Genomic DNA, 18,303 nt, shown 5'->3' on the forward strand with positions numbered 1-18,303 from the left:
CATTTCCACAACATTATTCAAGAAACAAAGAAATGAGGTAATGTTACACCGTAACGTACTATGTAATAAAATAAATAGGTAAAAAGGTTGTTTACCTAACATTGTGAAATGGTTTAATGTACTTATGTATGAAATTAAACAATAATTTTACCATATATGTTAAGCTAGCTCGGTACATAGTATACTTACCTATTACTTATACATAATTATATTTCAGGGTTAACATTCACGGTTTGTTGTAACCACCTTGTAGACTAGTAAAAATAGTACTGTTGGTACCTATATTAAAAAGGATGAATTAAATAAAACTTTTTCAAAAATATTGAACTTCCATGACATTCAAATTTATGAAATAAAAAAGTTAGGCATGCGCTTCAACGGTGTAGAACTTTCATATAAGTTTTTCACCCTTTTCATCCCCTTTGGGGTGGAATTTCCAAAAATCCTCTCTTAGTGTTCACCTACACTCCCCAGTGAACCCACATGACAAATTTCAGCTTGCTACGCCCAGTTTCGGCTGTACGTTGTGGCACAGATTAAATAATACCCCAGGTTGTGGTCAGTCAGTCACTCAGTAACGCAAGAGTTTTATTTAAATAGATTGATGTGATACAGATTCAGGTAAGTATAATAAGGATGCCGAACACGATGCGAAGTGGGTGTGAAAACTGAGCTGAGCTTCGACGCCCTCACTGAGGAAGGAACCGGAAAAGACGTCTACGACCTCTTTCAGCTGTGAAAAACCCCGCGCGCCTAAATCCTGTGAAAAACAACACAACCTCTAACGTTTTTTTTTTCTTGTGATATGGCTCCATCGTTCGCCAAAACGACGATTTTGCCAACGTCAAGGTTTGTGCATTATCGACGCGCTGACGTTTAGACAAAATGGCGTCCCTTGCGTTTTTCTGCGCAGGTCAAATAACCGTCAATGTTGACAGCATCTTTCTAAATCTATGGTTAAAATTTTTAAGCATAGATTTAGTAAGCGCGCGGTCTTTGAGCTAAAATATATTTTTTCTAGTTTCGTAAATGTCGAAAATTTAAGTATTATCCCGCGCGCGTGCCTTTTCTAAATCTACGAGAGTCATAGTGAATTTATTAATATTCTTCATTGTTGTTCTTATGTCTGTGATTTGCACACCTTATGAAAGAAATAAAGTGATAAAACATACTTTATCTCAAAAGTAAGCTTATGGTAGAGAACTAGAGATTAACGCTCTGTCCCGTATCTTCTCTTCCTTGCATGAGTGAAATGAAAAATATGACGATGTGTGTATTTTTCTCTCTCCACAGATCGACACACGCCAAATGAAACGTGACTATATTTATAAATATTAAATTACTCTGTTATATTATTCCCTTTTGCCAAATGAGCCGTTGGCACATCACAACTAAATTATACCTATAAATTATAAATTTTATTTTGTTAAATTATTCTTTTTATTATTATATATTTTATGCAATAAACTAAATGGAAACGATATCCAATAATCTAAAGAAGGACGTGTTTAATAAGCTACCAAACGTCAATGCGTGTTGTTTTGTCGTGCCTTTAAAATATGGTTGCGGTTTTATAGGAATCTACTATTTGTTGGTAAGTTATCCATACATCCATACTAACCATACTTAGGTATCCCACACTACACATGTACCTATTTATGACATAAATACATATCCCTATTGGTTAGTTTTCGGCTATGGTGTCTCGTGAAAATCAGTTTTCGCGACTTTGTATAAAGCTTCGTTGGTGCCTCAATTGGCTGTATCCTGTATTGCTTTAAATGTTTTAGTGTAGTGAGGACATATTATCAAAAATTGTATTGTATTGAGGCAGGCAGTCTATTTTAAATTTCTTCCCTTTTCGTTTTGTGCTCATCCTTTTCTCATCCATCTCCTCAAAACCCTGTTAATTATCCAGTACCAATTGTCTTAATCGTTATTATATCTACTAATATTATAAAGAGCAACTATGTAGAGTATTCTTGTTTTCTGTTTGTAACGTATAAACACAAAAACTACCAGACCGATTTTGATGAAATTTGACACAGGTAGGTACAGACGAAATGTTCAGGACTACTTTTGTGATTATTGTTTTACCCGAGCGAAGCCAGGACAGCAATTAGATATTTATATCTGTTGCCGACGGAATCTTGCCTTACATATCCATGCATATTATAAAAGAAAGTCTTCTGCCGCGTCTTTCGTGTTTGTCTATTTGCGATAAGCTCAAAAACTATGGCACGGATTTTCATGAGATTTTCAACTGTGTGATTTCTGAAGAAGGTTTAGGGGTATAATTAGTTTTGTAAAAAGTACCCTATGTGTTATTCAAGGTTATATTGTACCCGTGTACCAAATTTCATAACAATCCGTCCAGTAGATTTCGCGTGAAAGAGTAACATACATAAAATAAAAATAAATAAATATATTAGGACAAATCACACAGATTGAGTTAGCCCCAAAGTAAGTTCTAGACTTGTGTTATGGGATACTAACTCAACGATACTATATTTTATTACAAATAGGTACATAATATAGATAAACATCCAAGACCCGGGCCAATCAGAAAAAGATCATTTTCCATCATGACCCGACCGGGGATCGAACCCGGGACCTCTCGGTTCAGAGGCAAGCACTTTACCACTGCGCCACCGAGGTCGTCAAAACATAGACACATACATCCTCACAAACTTTCGCGTTTATAACGTTAGTAGAATCATGATAACAACACAAATAAAAAGTCGCAGGCGCGGATTTCTTAAAGTTTTAATTTATTTTTTATTTCACACGATGCGTACACGATATGGAAAAAGAGACAACATGTGGATGTTAGTAACGTGTTTGTATGTTTCATGGTATGCCTTCATATATCATAGGTAAATATATTTATATATATATGTTAAAGTTATGTTCAATATTTCAGTGGGGTTCCATAATTGGTCAAGATTTTGTCACTGCATACTTAATGTTAATTGTAGGGTTAATCAAAGAGGACAAGTATACATGTTTTGAGGGTGTTCGTATGTCTGGCTGTACACAGAGTATACTACGTAGCGCCCGTGGTTTCGTTACCTTTTACGATGTCATATTACGGGCTGCCAGCGCGATATTGCTTATAGGAGTTTATAATATTGTAAGTATGAACAGATTTGCATTTTTCCCCTATTTCCTTACATACGTACGTGGGTAATGCGCGAATTGGTGGTGGTGTAATGGTTATTACCGCTGTGGATCGAAAGGTTCCAGGTTGGTATCCTACTCGTGCCACATGAGTTTGTATACCAATCGGACTCGTGTATAGTAAGTAGTTTCCATAGACCACCACTTGTTTCCGTTGAAAAATATCTTGAGGAAACCTGCACACTGGTCGATTTATCAACTTGTGTGTGAAATGGAGAAGGCAATGGCAAACCACTCCATTAATAGTGTCAAGAAACTTGCCTTGCCTTTAGCCATGGGGAAATATTTGTAAAATTTATAATAGTTTGTCGAGAGATGCGATACGGGCTGTTAGTAATATTATAATTGCAAAAATTTGTTTGTTTTTCTGCCTGTCACGCTGTAAAGTCTAAACCACGATGGCAAATTTTTGAATAAGTATTGATAATAGATATTAATAACACGCTGGAGCTGAGCTGTGGACAACGGCTATCATTACAATTGTGGTTTTAACCCCCGACGCAAAAGAGGGGTGTTAACGTGTCTATCTGTGTATCTGTCTGTGGTATCGTAGCTCCCAAACGGATGAACCGATTTTCGTTTAGTTTTTTTTTTTGTGTCATAGATAATTTTGTCCAGAGTGTTCTTAGCCATGTTTCATGAAAATAAATCGGTTCAGCCGTTCAAAAGTCGTAGCGAAATTAATATTTAAAGTCTGTTATTTTAAAGTTATCTAACAAACAATCTTGTTACAGGAGAAACCTATAACAGCAACCATTTTTTTATACGTCTACACTATAACAAAGATTTTTGACATATTAATTCTTATTTTGCTTATTGCAATTGGATCAGTTGGCACTTGTCCGACAAGTAAATGGAGCAAGCTTTCCTGTATCAGTATGATTGCCCTTGCTGTTATTTGTGAGTATAGTCAGAATGTGTCGCCAATATAACGAAATATTTATCTAAAAAAAAATGATATGTTTCATCTTACCTTGTAACAGTTCCGGGGACAAATATGCATTATGATTTAACTCCACTTTTTACAGTTACTTTATTTTGTTATGAACTTTATATCTCTAGGTAATAATTATTTGCAAGAAACTAGTTATAGATCGCGCCAAACTTCTAGTTCGCTCTGAAGTTGCTTCGCGCAGGTATACAGTCGGTTTTGAGCTACTGCGACGCGACTCGCTTCGACTTCAGAGCGAACTAGAAGTTTGGCGCGATCCTATTAATTATGATTCGCGCCTAGTTTAATGCTTTATGATTAATTTTACAGTTACTTTGTTTTGTTATTAACTTTATATATCTCTAACAATTGTTTGCAAGGACCTAGTTACTATTAATTATGATTTTCATGATTCGCGCTCCCTAGTTCATTAATATGATATTATAAACACATCTTTTGGATGCTTATACGGGCTCATTATTAGATTGTACTTAATTATGTGTGTTAAGGTGATACATAACTGCACACTAGCGCCACCACTTTTGTTTATTAGACGACCTCGGTGGCGCAGTGGTAAGGTTCTTGTCCCTGAACCGAGAGGTCCCGGATAGTATCGTTGTAAATTTTGAAGCAGATATCTTCAACCGATTGAGCTGAAATTTTGTGCACACGTTCAGTTTGGATGTCAGTGCATTATTATGATAGGCCTAACCGGATGGTGCACCCAGGAAGGACTCCAGACTCGGGAACTCCTCAACGGTTTATTTATGCAATATATTATATTGAATGCAATAAGATCAGCTCTCGTGACACTAAAAGTTTGTGTCAAAAATTAAAATTTTGTAAAGAAATCTTGTTAATATTTAATTTCTATTTTTGCAGTGGCTATTTACGTGCTTATCATTGTTAAAAGTTATAGAAAAACAATAAGTACGACGACAGATAGCAGTGAAAATTGATTTGGTAGTGTGCTCGGATTAAATGCAGTTTTTGTAAGTACAATGTTGGGTTTCTATCACAGTAGACAGCTTAACAGGAAAGTAAAAAAAGTTTTTTTTATGAAATATATGTTAAAAAGAATATTATTTAACTAACCTATTCAGTCCCACTGCTGGGCAAAGGGAGACCCTCAAGTATTTCCAATAGAATGAAATATATTTTATTTTTATTATTTTTTTAAACATTTTTAAAACATTTTTTGTAAATACAAGTTTGTGCTGATGATTTTTTTTTATTATTTCTATCCAACTGCTTATTGGAGTTCGGTTTTTTTCTGGAAAAATGTATCTTACCTTTTTAGAGTTGTAGACATCGAATGAAAAAAGGAATCCCTATAAAAACACTCGTGTGTATATTTGTCCGTCTGTCTGTCAGTCTTTAACAAGTATGTATGCTCTGTGTATCTACTGAATTGATCTGAATCTGTGACCTAAAGACGGACAATTAACTTAAAGAAGAAATGTTTTGCAAGTCCTGGACCTTACCTCATCTATGGAAGGGTAAGGGTAAATTTATCGAATAAGTAAATAAGTTTATCGAATCGACTTTTATTTGAACAAGCAATAAACTTGTTTTGTTTTAAAAAAAAATATGCATACTGCATATGCATGTTTTCCGAAATTATTGACCGTGGGAGCGAAACGACCGAGGTCTAACAGTCTACTTGAGGCAAAAATACATTTTTTTAAATGTATGTATGTAAGTTTGTAACGCGATAACTTTCGAACCGTGTTCGTCTGATTTTGAAGAAACTTCAAAGGTATGTAGGTAGGATCTGTCAATAGAATTTTTAAGTTCGTGAGGCATCAAAATCGTTTTTGAGATATTCACGGTGAACAACTTAGTAATTAACAAAAAAAAAATGTACGTAGGTAAATACCTGTTTCATTTAATCTAGCATCTGAAAAAAATGTGTCTTTTGGAAAAAAATGTGTGGCACATGTTATTGTCAAGAAATATTGGTAGTAGGGGGCACTTTACACCTAACCCAAGTCTCGAACTCAATAGGCTAACTCAATGTGATTTTTTGTCAGTATGTTTGGCTTTCATATCATATTATGAAAGCCATTTGTTCGCGAGTTCGGTCGTCCGATTGTATTAATAATAAAATGAATCAATAGTAAAAAAAATATGCAATTTTGATTGTTGAAATTTGCATTTTTAATCATGTCCAATTGATTTAGCTACCTCTTATAAGTATTACAGTAAAACATTAAGCCACTTCCCCACTGTCGCCGAGCAAGTATTTTCATAAATCTAATTCTATGTGCCATGAGGACAAATCAAGAGCTACCTCGATGGCGCAGTGGTAAAGTGCTTGCCTCTAAACCAAGAGATCCCGAGTTCGATCCCCCGTCAGGTCGTGATGGAAAATGATCTTTCTGATTGGCCCTGGTCTTGGATGTTTATCTATATATGTATTTGTTATAAAATATAGTATCGTTGAGTTAATATCCCATAACTCAAGTCTCGAACTAACTTTGGGGCTAGCTCAATCTGTGTGATTTGTCCTAATATATTTATTTTATTTACTCATTATGTATATGTATTTAGTCTCTTAAACCATTAGAGGATGCGTACCTCTAATGGTTTAAGAGAAACACGATTTTGCAAAACGTTACTCCAGCAGAAACTCACTCCATAACCTGAACACGCACAAATTATATTTTCGCGGTTACATACTTCCACACACATAAGCTACCTGGCCATGAACAAAATTTGTCTCTCCGATTATTAGTTTAAAATTTTCTTGCTAGAACAACGTTACTCCAGCAGAAAACGGTTTTTCCATTAAAAAAAAAATAAACAACAGGCACAAATGTTTTATGCCGCTGATTAGGAATTAATTATATGTTCCACTCGTATTTCCGTAGGAGATATTTTCTAGCTGGAGAACTCAATGTAAAACCAGCAATGTATACAGAACCCGCCAAAACACGGAATCAACAAAAAAAAACTGATAAGTACCTATTTCTTGTCACGTGTTCAATGCAACATGATCTTAGACAATAAAAGCTTATGTCAAAAAAATATTTGTTTAATTATTACATAATTTATTGTAAATAGAACTTGTATGTTAACAGGTTAACTCTTTTCATAAAAATATTAAATCAATCCTCGCTCACGTCTTGATATTGTTTTCTTAAGCTTTTTACAGTGATAAGTACATAGAAAACCCCTGAAAAAAAAGGAATCGGTCAAGTGCGAGTTGAACTTATATAGGGTTCCGTATATGGGGTATTTTTATACACTACACAAATTGTATGAGCGAATACGGATGACAAAACTTAGTCAGTATCCAAATATATCAATAGATTTTTAAAAAATCGATCTGTAATCTTTAAGTCTAATAAATTCTTCTCTTCGTAATAAGTCTATTTATTCAAAGGAAAACATCGTGAGGAAACCTGCACACTGGTTGATTATCAACTTGTGTGTGAAATGGAGAAGGCAATGGCAAACCACTCCATTAATAGTGCCAGGAAAGTCGTTATGTGTGTTTCACACGTAATGACTACGACCCTCAGCCATGAGGAATACGACTATGAAGATGTAGCAAGATATTAAGAAGGAGAAGTCAATCGCTTTCTTAATTTCTTCCTACATTGTATCATTCTCACATTTCTCACAGTCTTTTGCTGTTACATTTAGTGAACACAGTTCCTATATGGAGTAGCGAGGGTTGTTTGCACTTCAAGACGAACATCAAGCACGCACAAAATTCGTCGCAAAATATATTTTGTGACACATGTATCGAATGAAGTTATTCATTTCTGCTCAAGAAATATATTCATTCAAAGAAAAATTGGATTTGTAATAAAACAAACAAAATACATTAAATCAATTTCTCGGAAAGTCTGTTTCGCTATTGCGGCTAAACCGCTTTTTTTTAAATCGCTAAATTTTGATGAAATTTGGTATGTTTGTAGTTAACGACCCCCGTTCAAACATAAAAATCAATCCTCAAATGACAATAATTGGAGGTGAAAGTTTGTATGAAAATGATCTGTTCCGCTTTCGCAGATAAATTCACGCGGGCAAGAGCTATACTATTATACTATTATTATAAAGCTATACTCTTGCTATATACTTTTATACTATTATTATAAAGAGGTAAGCGTTTGTGAGTTTGTATGTTTGAGGCGGGTAATCTCCGAAACTAGCGAACCGATTTCAAAAGTTCTTTCATTATTAGAAAGGTACATTATCCAAGATTGCTATAGGCTATATTTTATCCCAAAATCTCAACGGCAGCGAAGCCCCGGGCAATATTTAGTTTTTAATATATCGGTTCATCCTGCTGCAACATAGGACTTGAGTTCGGCAATACTTAATTTACATAGCATAGTTAAACACGAGTATTACTCTGCCGGTAGTACAGTTACTCACCAAGAATTAATAGTAAAAAATAAATAAAACATGACAATTTGCTCACTGCTGAGGTGGGACAGTTGCCCATTAAATTAATACCCATAATAAATACGAAGACAAGTGTATCGATGATCGTTGTAATAGTGTAGACGTATAAAAATATTGTAGCTGTTAAAACGTTATTCTGTAAAGAAAAACAAGTATAACGCTTAGCAAAAATTCATAATTCTTTATTCAATATAGGATGATATATATATATATATTATTGACGTCAAAAAAATTGCTTAAAACTAAGTCTACCGCTGATATCCAAAGCGCACGTGAACAAGAAGCGGCGCAACAAACTTCACCGCAGCCTTTTCTCCAAAGACGTCAATTGAGGAATTTGGGTCTTACAAGTCCTACTATTATTGTAAGTAAAGTATTAGCACATTGAAGAAGCGGTCTTAACCACTACACCACCGTGTAGTGGTTAAAACCGCCTGTGGATCGAAAGGTTGCAGGTTCGAATCCTACTTGTACCACATGAGTTTGTATACCAATCTGACTCATGTGTGGTTTTCATCGATCGCCACTTGCTTCCGGTGAAGGAAAACATCGTGAGGAAACCGGCACACTGTTTGATTATTAAAATGGAGAAGGCAATGGCAAACCACTCGATTAATAGTGCTAAGAGGGTTCTTGTGTGTGTTTAATTTCACGTAACGACCACGACCCTCAGCCATGAGGAAATAAGACTATTCAAGTTGCGTTATGTCAGCTATCTTGTCCTGTGAAGTTGTCGGTTTAAAAATAACAATTATTTATCAAGTGATATTTCAATTACTTACTATGTAAATGCCGATTAGTAACAGGAGGCTGGCAATCCGTAGTACAATCTCGTATAGGACAACAAATATAATGCTGTAATTAAATATATATTGTGTGCAATCTTCGTCTTCGTTATAGCCTTCGAAACATGTATACTGTGTGTAATTTTGGGTAACATTCCCATAATACATGTCTACCATTGATCTACTACCAAAATCTGGACCTATTGCGGCACCCCACTGAAAGGTCACAATTAATATCAAAATGCAGGGTTTATTTTTAAAACAGCTGACATAATAAACAATGAAGTTTCTTCTAATTTTGAAAATTCATAAAATTTTACTTTCACACGAAAATAAATATTTGTTTAATTGTTCGCTCTAATGCTAAACACTCAATGTGGTGCGAGGGCGAGGCGGGCGGGTGAGATAGAACGGCGATTAACGCGAAGGCGTATCTTTAAAAAAATATTGTTATCTATATACATTGAGTTATGTGTAGAATAAATAATGTTGTTAATGATATCAGCTATTTATTTGAAGCGGTGGTGGAGTAATGCTTGCCTGTGTATAGAAAGGTCCCAGGTTCGAATCCAACTCGTGCCACAAGAGTTTGTATACCAATCTGACTCATATATAGATTTTTTAGACCATCAATTTCTTCCGGTAAAGGGAAACATCGCGAGGAAACTATTATCAACTTGTGTATGAAACGGAGAAGGCAATGGCAAACCTACTACATTAATAGTGCCAAGAAAGTTGTTGTATGTGTTTCATTTGATTGATGACCACGACCCTCAGCCGTGAGGAATACGACTGTGAAGAATGGCCTCTAATATTATAAAAGGAAAAACTTACAACCATATAATAAACTGCTATAACACCACATGCATATTTCAAAGGTATTATAAAACAACATTTATTTGTGTAAGGCAGTTTATCGAAAAACTGTTCCATTTCACGTAAAAATGCTTATAAATACGTATAAAAATATAGATAATAATAAAAATGTAACTGAGACTTGACAGTTTCTCGTTTCATTTGAACATATTACACATGTCTAGTCATGTTTTTTTTATATATTTTGTCGATCTACGGATACACTAGTATAGGGAGTATTACTGCACATTTATCCCGCCAGAGTACAGCACTGTGTGTTAGGTACACAAAAGCTTTGCCGTCTTTTGCTATGTCGATTAAAACGTTTATTTTAGAGGACTTTATTAATCCTTTCATTATGTAAGCATTCGTATGTGAAAATATACAACAATGTAACGTATTCGGATACCTAAATTTTGGGAAAAATCGTTTTCCATAAGATAAAAAAAAAACTAAACTAAACTTTGAAAACTATGGAATACGCCTCACGCTGTAAAATTTTCGAGCCAGTAAACGGTTGAAAGAAGACTTCACACAAGAAGACATTATTATTCTCCTCCATTGGCAATGTTTGTGTACGTTAGTTGTACCAGTAACGCCATCTGCGCTGAGCTTTGCGTAATATGCCCTATTAAATCCATGGTATTATAGCGTGAGCTAGGTGATTATGCTCGACCGCCACAAAGGGAAGATCTTCCCGCCAGGCTAGGTGTTGCGCCTGGGGAACCGTACGGCTCCGACGGTGTCATGTCGGAGGTTGTATTTATGGTTCCAATCGAAAACGCACTGTCTGCGCGGTCTAGGCTTGTTAGCTGTCCATAGTGAGTCGACCGTCGTGCCATCTGTCCGTAGTGTCCTGGATCACTTGTGTGGCTTATTATTCGCTGCGTTTGGTCGGCTTTTTACATCTGCGCCGTTGTGCATGTGGCGTGGTAGATGTCGCCACAGTATCGTCATGGATTTAGTAAGTACTTCGTACAAAGTAGCTATTAATTCCATGTGCATAGATTGTCTCTTATATTTTTCTCTTTGATCTATAGCAAAGACAAATTTCTCTACCAAGTTATGAACCATTAAATGTCAAAACTAATTATTATGTTTATGTAGGTAGGTACCTATATTATGTTTTTATTATATATTTACAAAAATTAAGCTTTACGCGAAATGTATCGTATTTTTAATAAGCTACCCGAAGCTAAATGTTGTTTTTGGTTACCACTGAGGATTGCCTGCGGTATTATAGCAGTATTTTACATATTGGTAAGATCTCATATCTTCGGTGAAGATCTCCGGTGAAGGAAAACATCGTGAGGAAACCTGCACACTGGTTGATTATTAACTTGTGTGTGAAATGGTGAAGACAATGGCATACCACTCCATTATTAATGCCAAGAAAGTTGTTGTATGTGTTTAATTCCAAATGACCACGACCTTCAGCCATGAGGAATACGACTATGAAGAAGAAGATCTCATATTAGTATTATGTACAAAAGAAGACACTAAATGACCTGAATGAATGAAAGATGAATGATGGTGTGATCTAGTGGTGCCCTAAGAAAGGATTTTTCAAAATTCATCCTCTAAGGGGGTGAAAAGTGGGTTCAAAGTTTGTATGCGGAAACCAGATTAGTTAAAGAGTCTAAATACTTCACTGAAGGGAAAAGCTAGTTAGATTTTAAAGTCAGCAGGTCTACCACGAAACGTACAACGTATTTGTACGTTTCGTGGTAGCCCTACCACACGATTAGCAGGTTATTAACGTCCACTCGCAGCCTCTTTTACCCATATCTTGTACACGTCGAGGAATGCTACCACACGGCTCACACTATTGCCAAATTATGTCCACGACAACCTCTGTCCTGGGCCATCCTTATCCAGTTGTTGCCAGCAATTCCCTTTACATCGTCGACCCGTCCAGCTGCCGGATGTCCTACGCTCCGTTTTCCATTTCTGGGGTTCACCACTCAGTTACAGCTTTACTCCACCTCCCAAAGTTCGTTCTAGCTGTATATTTTATGTAAAATATATGTGACTAGCTTTTGCCCGCTTTTTCGCCCGCGTGAGTTATTCTTCGAAAGCGGAACACAAACTTTCACCCCCCATTATAGTCGATTGGGGGTTGATTTTTGAAGAAAATTTTTTCCCATTTTTTTTTTTCAAATATCAACCCCTCCGTTTGAACGGGAGCCTTTATCTATGTGTAACCAAATTTCATCAAAATCGGTCCAACGGTTTAGCCGTGAAAGCGGAACAGACGGACAGATAGATTTGCGCATTTATAATATTATAGTATATGGTATATTGTATTGTAAGTATATTTATACTATTATTATAAAGAGGTAAGCGTTGGTGAGTTTGTATATTTGAGGCGGGTAATCTCCGAAACTACCAAATCGATTTCAAAAATTCTTTCACCACATTACAAAGGCAAATTATCCAAGATTGCTATAGGCTATATTTTATCTCAAAATTCCCACGGGAGCGAAGCCCCGGGCAACATCTTGTAATAGTATATACTACATAGTATTATAGTATGGATATATTGGTATGGATTTCAGACTGGAACGGGCACTATTATCGGGGAAGACATTGGCAGTAAATACGTGACGATATCGGGAGATTACAACAAGAATATCAGTGGACATTTTTATCGATACACATGTTTTGAGGGCACACACAGCGAGCGTTGCACACAAAAGGGATTTCAGACGACATTAAACATATTGTTCCTTATTTTTCTTGATTTTACGTTGAGGTGTGCAAGTGTGGCGTTGCTTGTCGGCGTTTTCATTGTGAGTACACGATGGGCAATTATTAGATCGAGGTCTCATTGCTCCGTCGTGCGCTGGTGCGTTACCGCAGCGCGTTGGCCAAATAATTTCAATAAAATTGTAATCTATTCATAAACAAACAAATTGTGTTCGAATATTTATCTGCAAAATATTAATTTTGCCAAAGAAAAATTAGTTATCTATAGTTTTTTTTTAAACAATTTGACGTTATGTAGTGCGTCGCTTACGATGTTCCGTCGATATGTAGACGAAGCTAGGCAACGCGACGTCGCAGCGCAACGGAGCAATGACGCCAGAAGGTCCCAGGATAGCAAAAATAGTAGATTGTTAGACAAGTCAATTCCTAATATGAGGTATTTAAGGCGCTAAGGACCTTTGCCCAGCATTGGGACGGAAGAGGTATTTAAGGCGCCTAGGACAGTAGTGGGACGGAACAGGTTATAAAAAAAGTACTTAGTTGTAAATTTTTTATTTTGGTGACTATTCGGCTTTCATATTATTAGAAACACCAGTGAAAAATCATACATAATATTTAGACTCGTCCAAACGCTTCATATTAAATGATACTCTAACGTGACGTCACGATTGAGTAATATCTTAGCGAAAAATATGTCTGTTTGTTCGACAGCTAAATTAAATATTGCGTTTATGGTGATGACTTCTTAATAAAAGTTGTTAAAACATTTTACTTTTTTTTTATTATGATTGAGGTTTAAAAAAAATAATTTTATAATTTTTTTAAACGGTTGTCTTTCCAGCCAACTTTGAATCTTCGTATTATAACGTATAATAAGCCAGAATTAGTTACAGTCTATGAATCATCAAAATGAACTAAAATATAGGTAACCGTTTTATCTAGAGGCTACAATTTTTTTTATAATTTTCCGATCTTGTCATCTAACGTTTCCTTTGTTGTGTAGGGTCGATAAGTTTAATTTTAGTTTTAATTAATTCAAATTCAAATCATTTATCAGAAATTAGACCTTCACAGGCACATTTTCTCGTCAATTTTTATATTTATAGTTATATATAATAGTCTCACAAGCTACAAACTGCTGGCATTTCGGAACGACCACTGCTGAGAAGAAATGCCGAAAGAAACTCATTTGAACAGTGTTGGTTATACCCTGTAATAGATTTTTTGTGTCGTTTCAGAAACATGTCTTGGCTATAACAGCTTTCCTATACGTTTATGCCATTGTGATCATCATTAACATACTAGCCCTTATGATATTGATATGTATAGGCTTCTTTGGTTCCTGCCCGACCGCTGTGCCTAGCAAGTACGCATGTATGGTTACAATTCTCATTGCAGTTGTTGGTGAGTAAAGTGTGTTTAATTTTGACATTATGGTAGATTTTTATTACGCACTGATTACTAGAAATATCCTCATGAACAGGGGAAGGTAGTGCCGGACTCATACCGGCTAAAAAATTAGCAATCGACAGGCTTCTGTTGTTCTCAGAGCGTATCGAGTGCGCTGTGGCCGCGCTGTCAACACAATTTTAAATTTCAACAAAGACAAGAATTAGTTTTACTAGCTAACTTTAAAATAATTAATCTGTACTGTGGTAATGTAAATTTTATGAATGATTGAATTTGGAAACGATTTCTTGCTTAAGAAAATTGACGGATCGTAATGACAGCGTCGTAATGCTCTGAGAAACACCCTCCAGCGATTTGATGAAAGCTATTGTGATTAATCCTTTGGATCCTGGAGATAATAAAAACAATTAAATAAAAATCTAGTACCTACAGGCATGGGCCGGGAATTGATAAGTTATCGTCCACCATCGTCATCGAATTTTTATCAATGTATATTTATTACGTGGCGAAAAAAAATTTAACCTGTTTATGCCACACACGATAAAGAATTTTAATAGCAAGTGTGACGCGTGGTCACTGCGCGTCCTTGCGTCCGATCAGCTGACGATTAGTCGGAAGCGTTCGTTTACGATCGGGTAATATCGGAATGCGGTCGATCACGCGCGCGCTCGCCTCGTCGCGGCCCCCCGCGACAGTCGTGTTGCCGTCGCCCATGGACGCGCGTTGATTTTCTTAATATTTTGAAATTCCGTTTTTTTATGACCCTAACTTCTATGTAAGCGATAAATGATAAGGTTTTTATAAAGAGATTATAACAACCACGTTTATACAAGTATTATAGTTTTCTATAATGCAATGTGGTCGCAGTTGACCAAACGGATATGGTTTGCACAGTTTTCGATTAAGTCTACTGTGACTACATTGTGTAATAGATAAGTTTGTATTAAAATTATTTATCTAGTGCGGCATAATATGTTAAAATATGTTGTAATTATGACTTTTCGTTGAGAAATAAAAGAGATTGATAAAAATGTGACGGTGAACGTATCGTGGGTACGGGCAGCAGCTAGTTGTTATGTTTGTTTGTTTGTATTTGAACAAAAGTAAAAAATATATATATGTGGACTTACAAAATATGTTGGAGTTAACGCTACATGGCATTATCTACCAATCAACCGTAAGACCAAATAGGGATAGCGTTGTGGTGTCATATACAGGGTCACTGGTATCAAACGCAAAACCTCCTAAAGACTACTTGGGTACCTATATCAAAACAAGCAACTTTTATTCTACGACTTTTCGTGATTGGTAGTTTTTTTTTCATACAAAAAAATTACAATCTAATTTGGGATTCTACACATCTTAACTGTATGTAATAGCCGAGCAACGCGAGACAGTACAGTGGCGTTATGTAGCGGAATCGAACATAGAGTTGACGTTTTAAAGACACGACATTAAAACTAAAAAAATGATTTTTTGTATTTATTACGTTTAGACAAAAGTCGTGGAACAAAAGATGTTAGTCTCTATGTACCTTATGCGCCTTTGGAAGGTTATGCGTTAGATACCAGTAATCTTGTACTATGTACATACACACATGTCTGTAACTGCCGTTAATGTTTTTCTTGCAGTGGGTATTTACGTTCTCATCACTGTAAAAAGTTTCAGATCAATATTAAACAGGGATACACCACAACCGCAAAAATCAGAAAACTAAAGATGAAAGACGTATATTATAAATAAAAGATTGATCGTTTTGTTTTTTGTTTTTGTTATACCCTTAATGCCGGCTGTACGTTTGCTATTACGTCTCACCATCGAGTCGATTCGTAGTGAGACACAGCGAACCAATCACATTGCGGTGTGTTTGTCGTTCCGTCACAATGGTGCACTGTGATTGGTTAGCTGTGTCTCACTACGAATCGACTCAATGATGAGAAATTATTGAGACTAAAAGGTTCCACTTTTTCTACTTATTGTTTTAAATATAGGACTGGTGAGAAAACAAAGTTCTATTTAAATTACATTTACCGTAGGACTATTTAATAGAACAAAGGAGATTTAAGTAACAAAGTAGCACTACGCACAAGAGAAAATCTACTTTATATATAAATATATACAACGAAAGTCGAAAAACTCTCGCGGCAAAAGAGTTACAGGTTGGGTCGAAGGCACTTTAAAAGACTGTGCGTGTGATTATGATAAAAGGAATAAATTAAAATTAAAAGTTGGCGGAGGAGACTCTACAGTAATTTCTGAATACAACAATGAAAATGGTGATTTTGGTGATGATCTCGAAGATGTAGACGTTGCTAATGAATGTTATAGTAAAACTGACAGTGATGGTGGTAAAAAAAAGACAAAAAAAAAAGGAAACGTTAAACTAAGTTGCCAGATGGAAAAGTGTAATGTTTAATAGCATTTACATATAAAAAAAGCATTTGTGTTGATCATTTTTATTCTATGATTTACTATTTTTTGATAACAATCGACATATATTTAGATCAGTTTTTCACTTTTCAGTGATATCTCGTCTTCTCGTTCTTATAGAACTTTAACGAGCTCTATTGCCTAATGGTCATTATGTCTACCGCATTGAAGGTTCTGGTTTCGATCTCTGGTCAGTTCAAGATGGTTCATCTTTTACAGATATATGATAATATGGTCAGTTACTATATATACGTAACAGAAATAATAATGAAAATAAAATATGGTCAGAAAAAGATTATTAGATTTTGCAGTTAAAGCGAGGTTCTATTCTCAATATTTCCTTTAAAGGACCAAGGCCTAAAACAATGACGATGTGTCTAGAACTAGATGCAACTGAGACCGGCTGTACCTAGGTCCTGCCGGCTAAACCTAGGTGTCGAAGAATCGACTATGTATAAAATTTATAATTAAATTTGCAGAATTAAATTTATTGAATAAATTTTTACAAATTATAATAAAATGTTTACTTTCTCTCTCACAATACTTAGGTAAAGAAAGAAAAGAAGAAAGAGAGAAAGCAAGAAAGAAAAACTATTCATTTGGTACCACACAATTAGCACAACAATCTTACACTTATATATGAAAAGTGGAACATGTACCAAATTGGTTTCCGCTCAGCATATGCCACGACGCTGGTCTTCCGCGAACACCATTAAAAAAAAACATTAAAACTAAAACATAAATTGAAATGAAGGTACGTCATGTCATGTGCATTTCGTGCTAGTCTAGGAGCGATAGAAAGTAGTAGAATATACTGTAAAAATCTAATCGTATGTTCCATCCTAGCGACTGCGCCATGTAATGATGGGCAACTTTAACTCCAAGCGAAAATTTTGTTCCCAAAATTGTTTGTGGTCTATCTGAAGGGCGCATAAATGAAACAAGCGGGTTACTAATATAAATCTACTACATAAATATTATCACATGTCCAAAGCAGCTGGCATATTTCATCTCCTTCCGTGTTTATTGTAAAATCGATGGACCGTAAATGGAGGCTGCCACAAGAACACGGTTCTTAAATTGATGATGATGTGTATATTGTAAGTTTTATTAATGAAAAGAATGGACTATAAACTGAAAATTCTCATAGGCCTCTCAGAAATAGTATTATGTCTTTATCTCGTACGAGACAGACAGAGACATGAGCTCCGAAACTCAAAGGCCACGTTTAGCACGTATGGCGTGTATCTCCAGTTTATAGCTAATTATCTTGATCAACTATTACAATCTGCGCGGGAGGATAACCTGCTGCTTCATATTGTGTTTGTTCCTTTCCTCTCAGATCAGCATCGAAGTAACCTGTCTACCAAAAAGCCCGTTGTGTAGCTAAATTTGTCTTACGAATTTCGCTAATCTTGGTTCTGCCTTTAAGGGTGAAGACGTGATATTCTTTCGAGTCTCACCGGTTTGATGTCTTGAGCTCAGCAGATCAATTAATCCGGTATGATGGTGGTTCCCACAGCGTTTCGACCGCTGCTACCGAGCTGTCGCTACGATCCGTAAATTTTCTTGATTAAGGAATCA

At 35.8% G+C, this 18,303-nt stretch overlaps 1 protein-coding gene and 1 long non-coding RNA gene across 8 annotated transcripts in view; one reads left to right on the forward strand and one right to left on the reverse strand.

Annotated features, from left to right (window-relative positions):
• The window catches only part of LOC128681802 (uncharacterized protein), a 74,554-nt gene that overhangs the window by 19,675 nt on the left and 36,576 nt on the right, over positions 1 to 18,303 (reverse strand). The gene's annotated exons all lie outside the window — the stretch shown is intronic.
• LOC128681809 (uncharacterized) lies at positions 961 to 17,194 on the forward strand. Of its 7 annotated transcripts, XR_008406060.1 has the most exons (8): positions 962 to 1,184; positions 1,294 to 1,594; positions 2,924 to 3,133; positions 3,915 to 4,080; positions 4,994 to 5,103; positions 12,729 to 12,962; positions 14,118 to 14,283; positions 15,921 to 16,046. It is a non-coding gene; the product is annotated as an uncharacterized LOC128681809 (long non-coding RNA). The 7 variants fall into 7 exon arrangements; XR_008406061.1 differs by having other exon boundaries at positions 961 to 1,594; positions 14,099 to 14,283; XR_010370282.1 differs by lacking the exon at positions 15,921 to 16,046 and adding an exon at positions 16,813 to 17,194 and having other exon boundaries at positions 965 to 1,594.

Source organism: Plodia interpunctella, chromosome 28, assembly GCF_027563975.2.
Source record: "Plodia interpunctella isolate USDA-ARS_2022_Savannah chromosome 28, ilPloInte3.2, whole genome shotgun sequence".
NCBI classification, from domain to species: Eukaryota; Metazoa; Arthropoda; class Insecta; order Lepidoptera; family Pyralidae; genus Plodia; species Plodia interpunctella.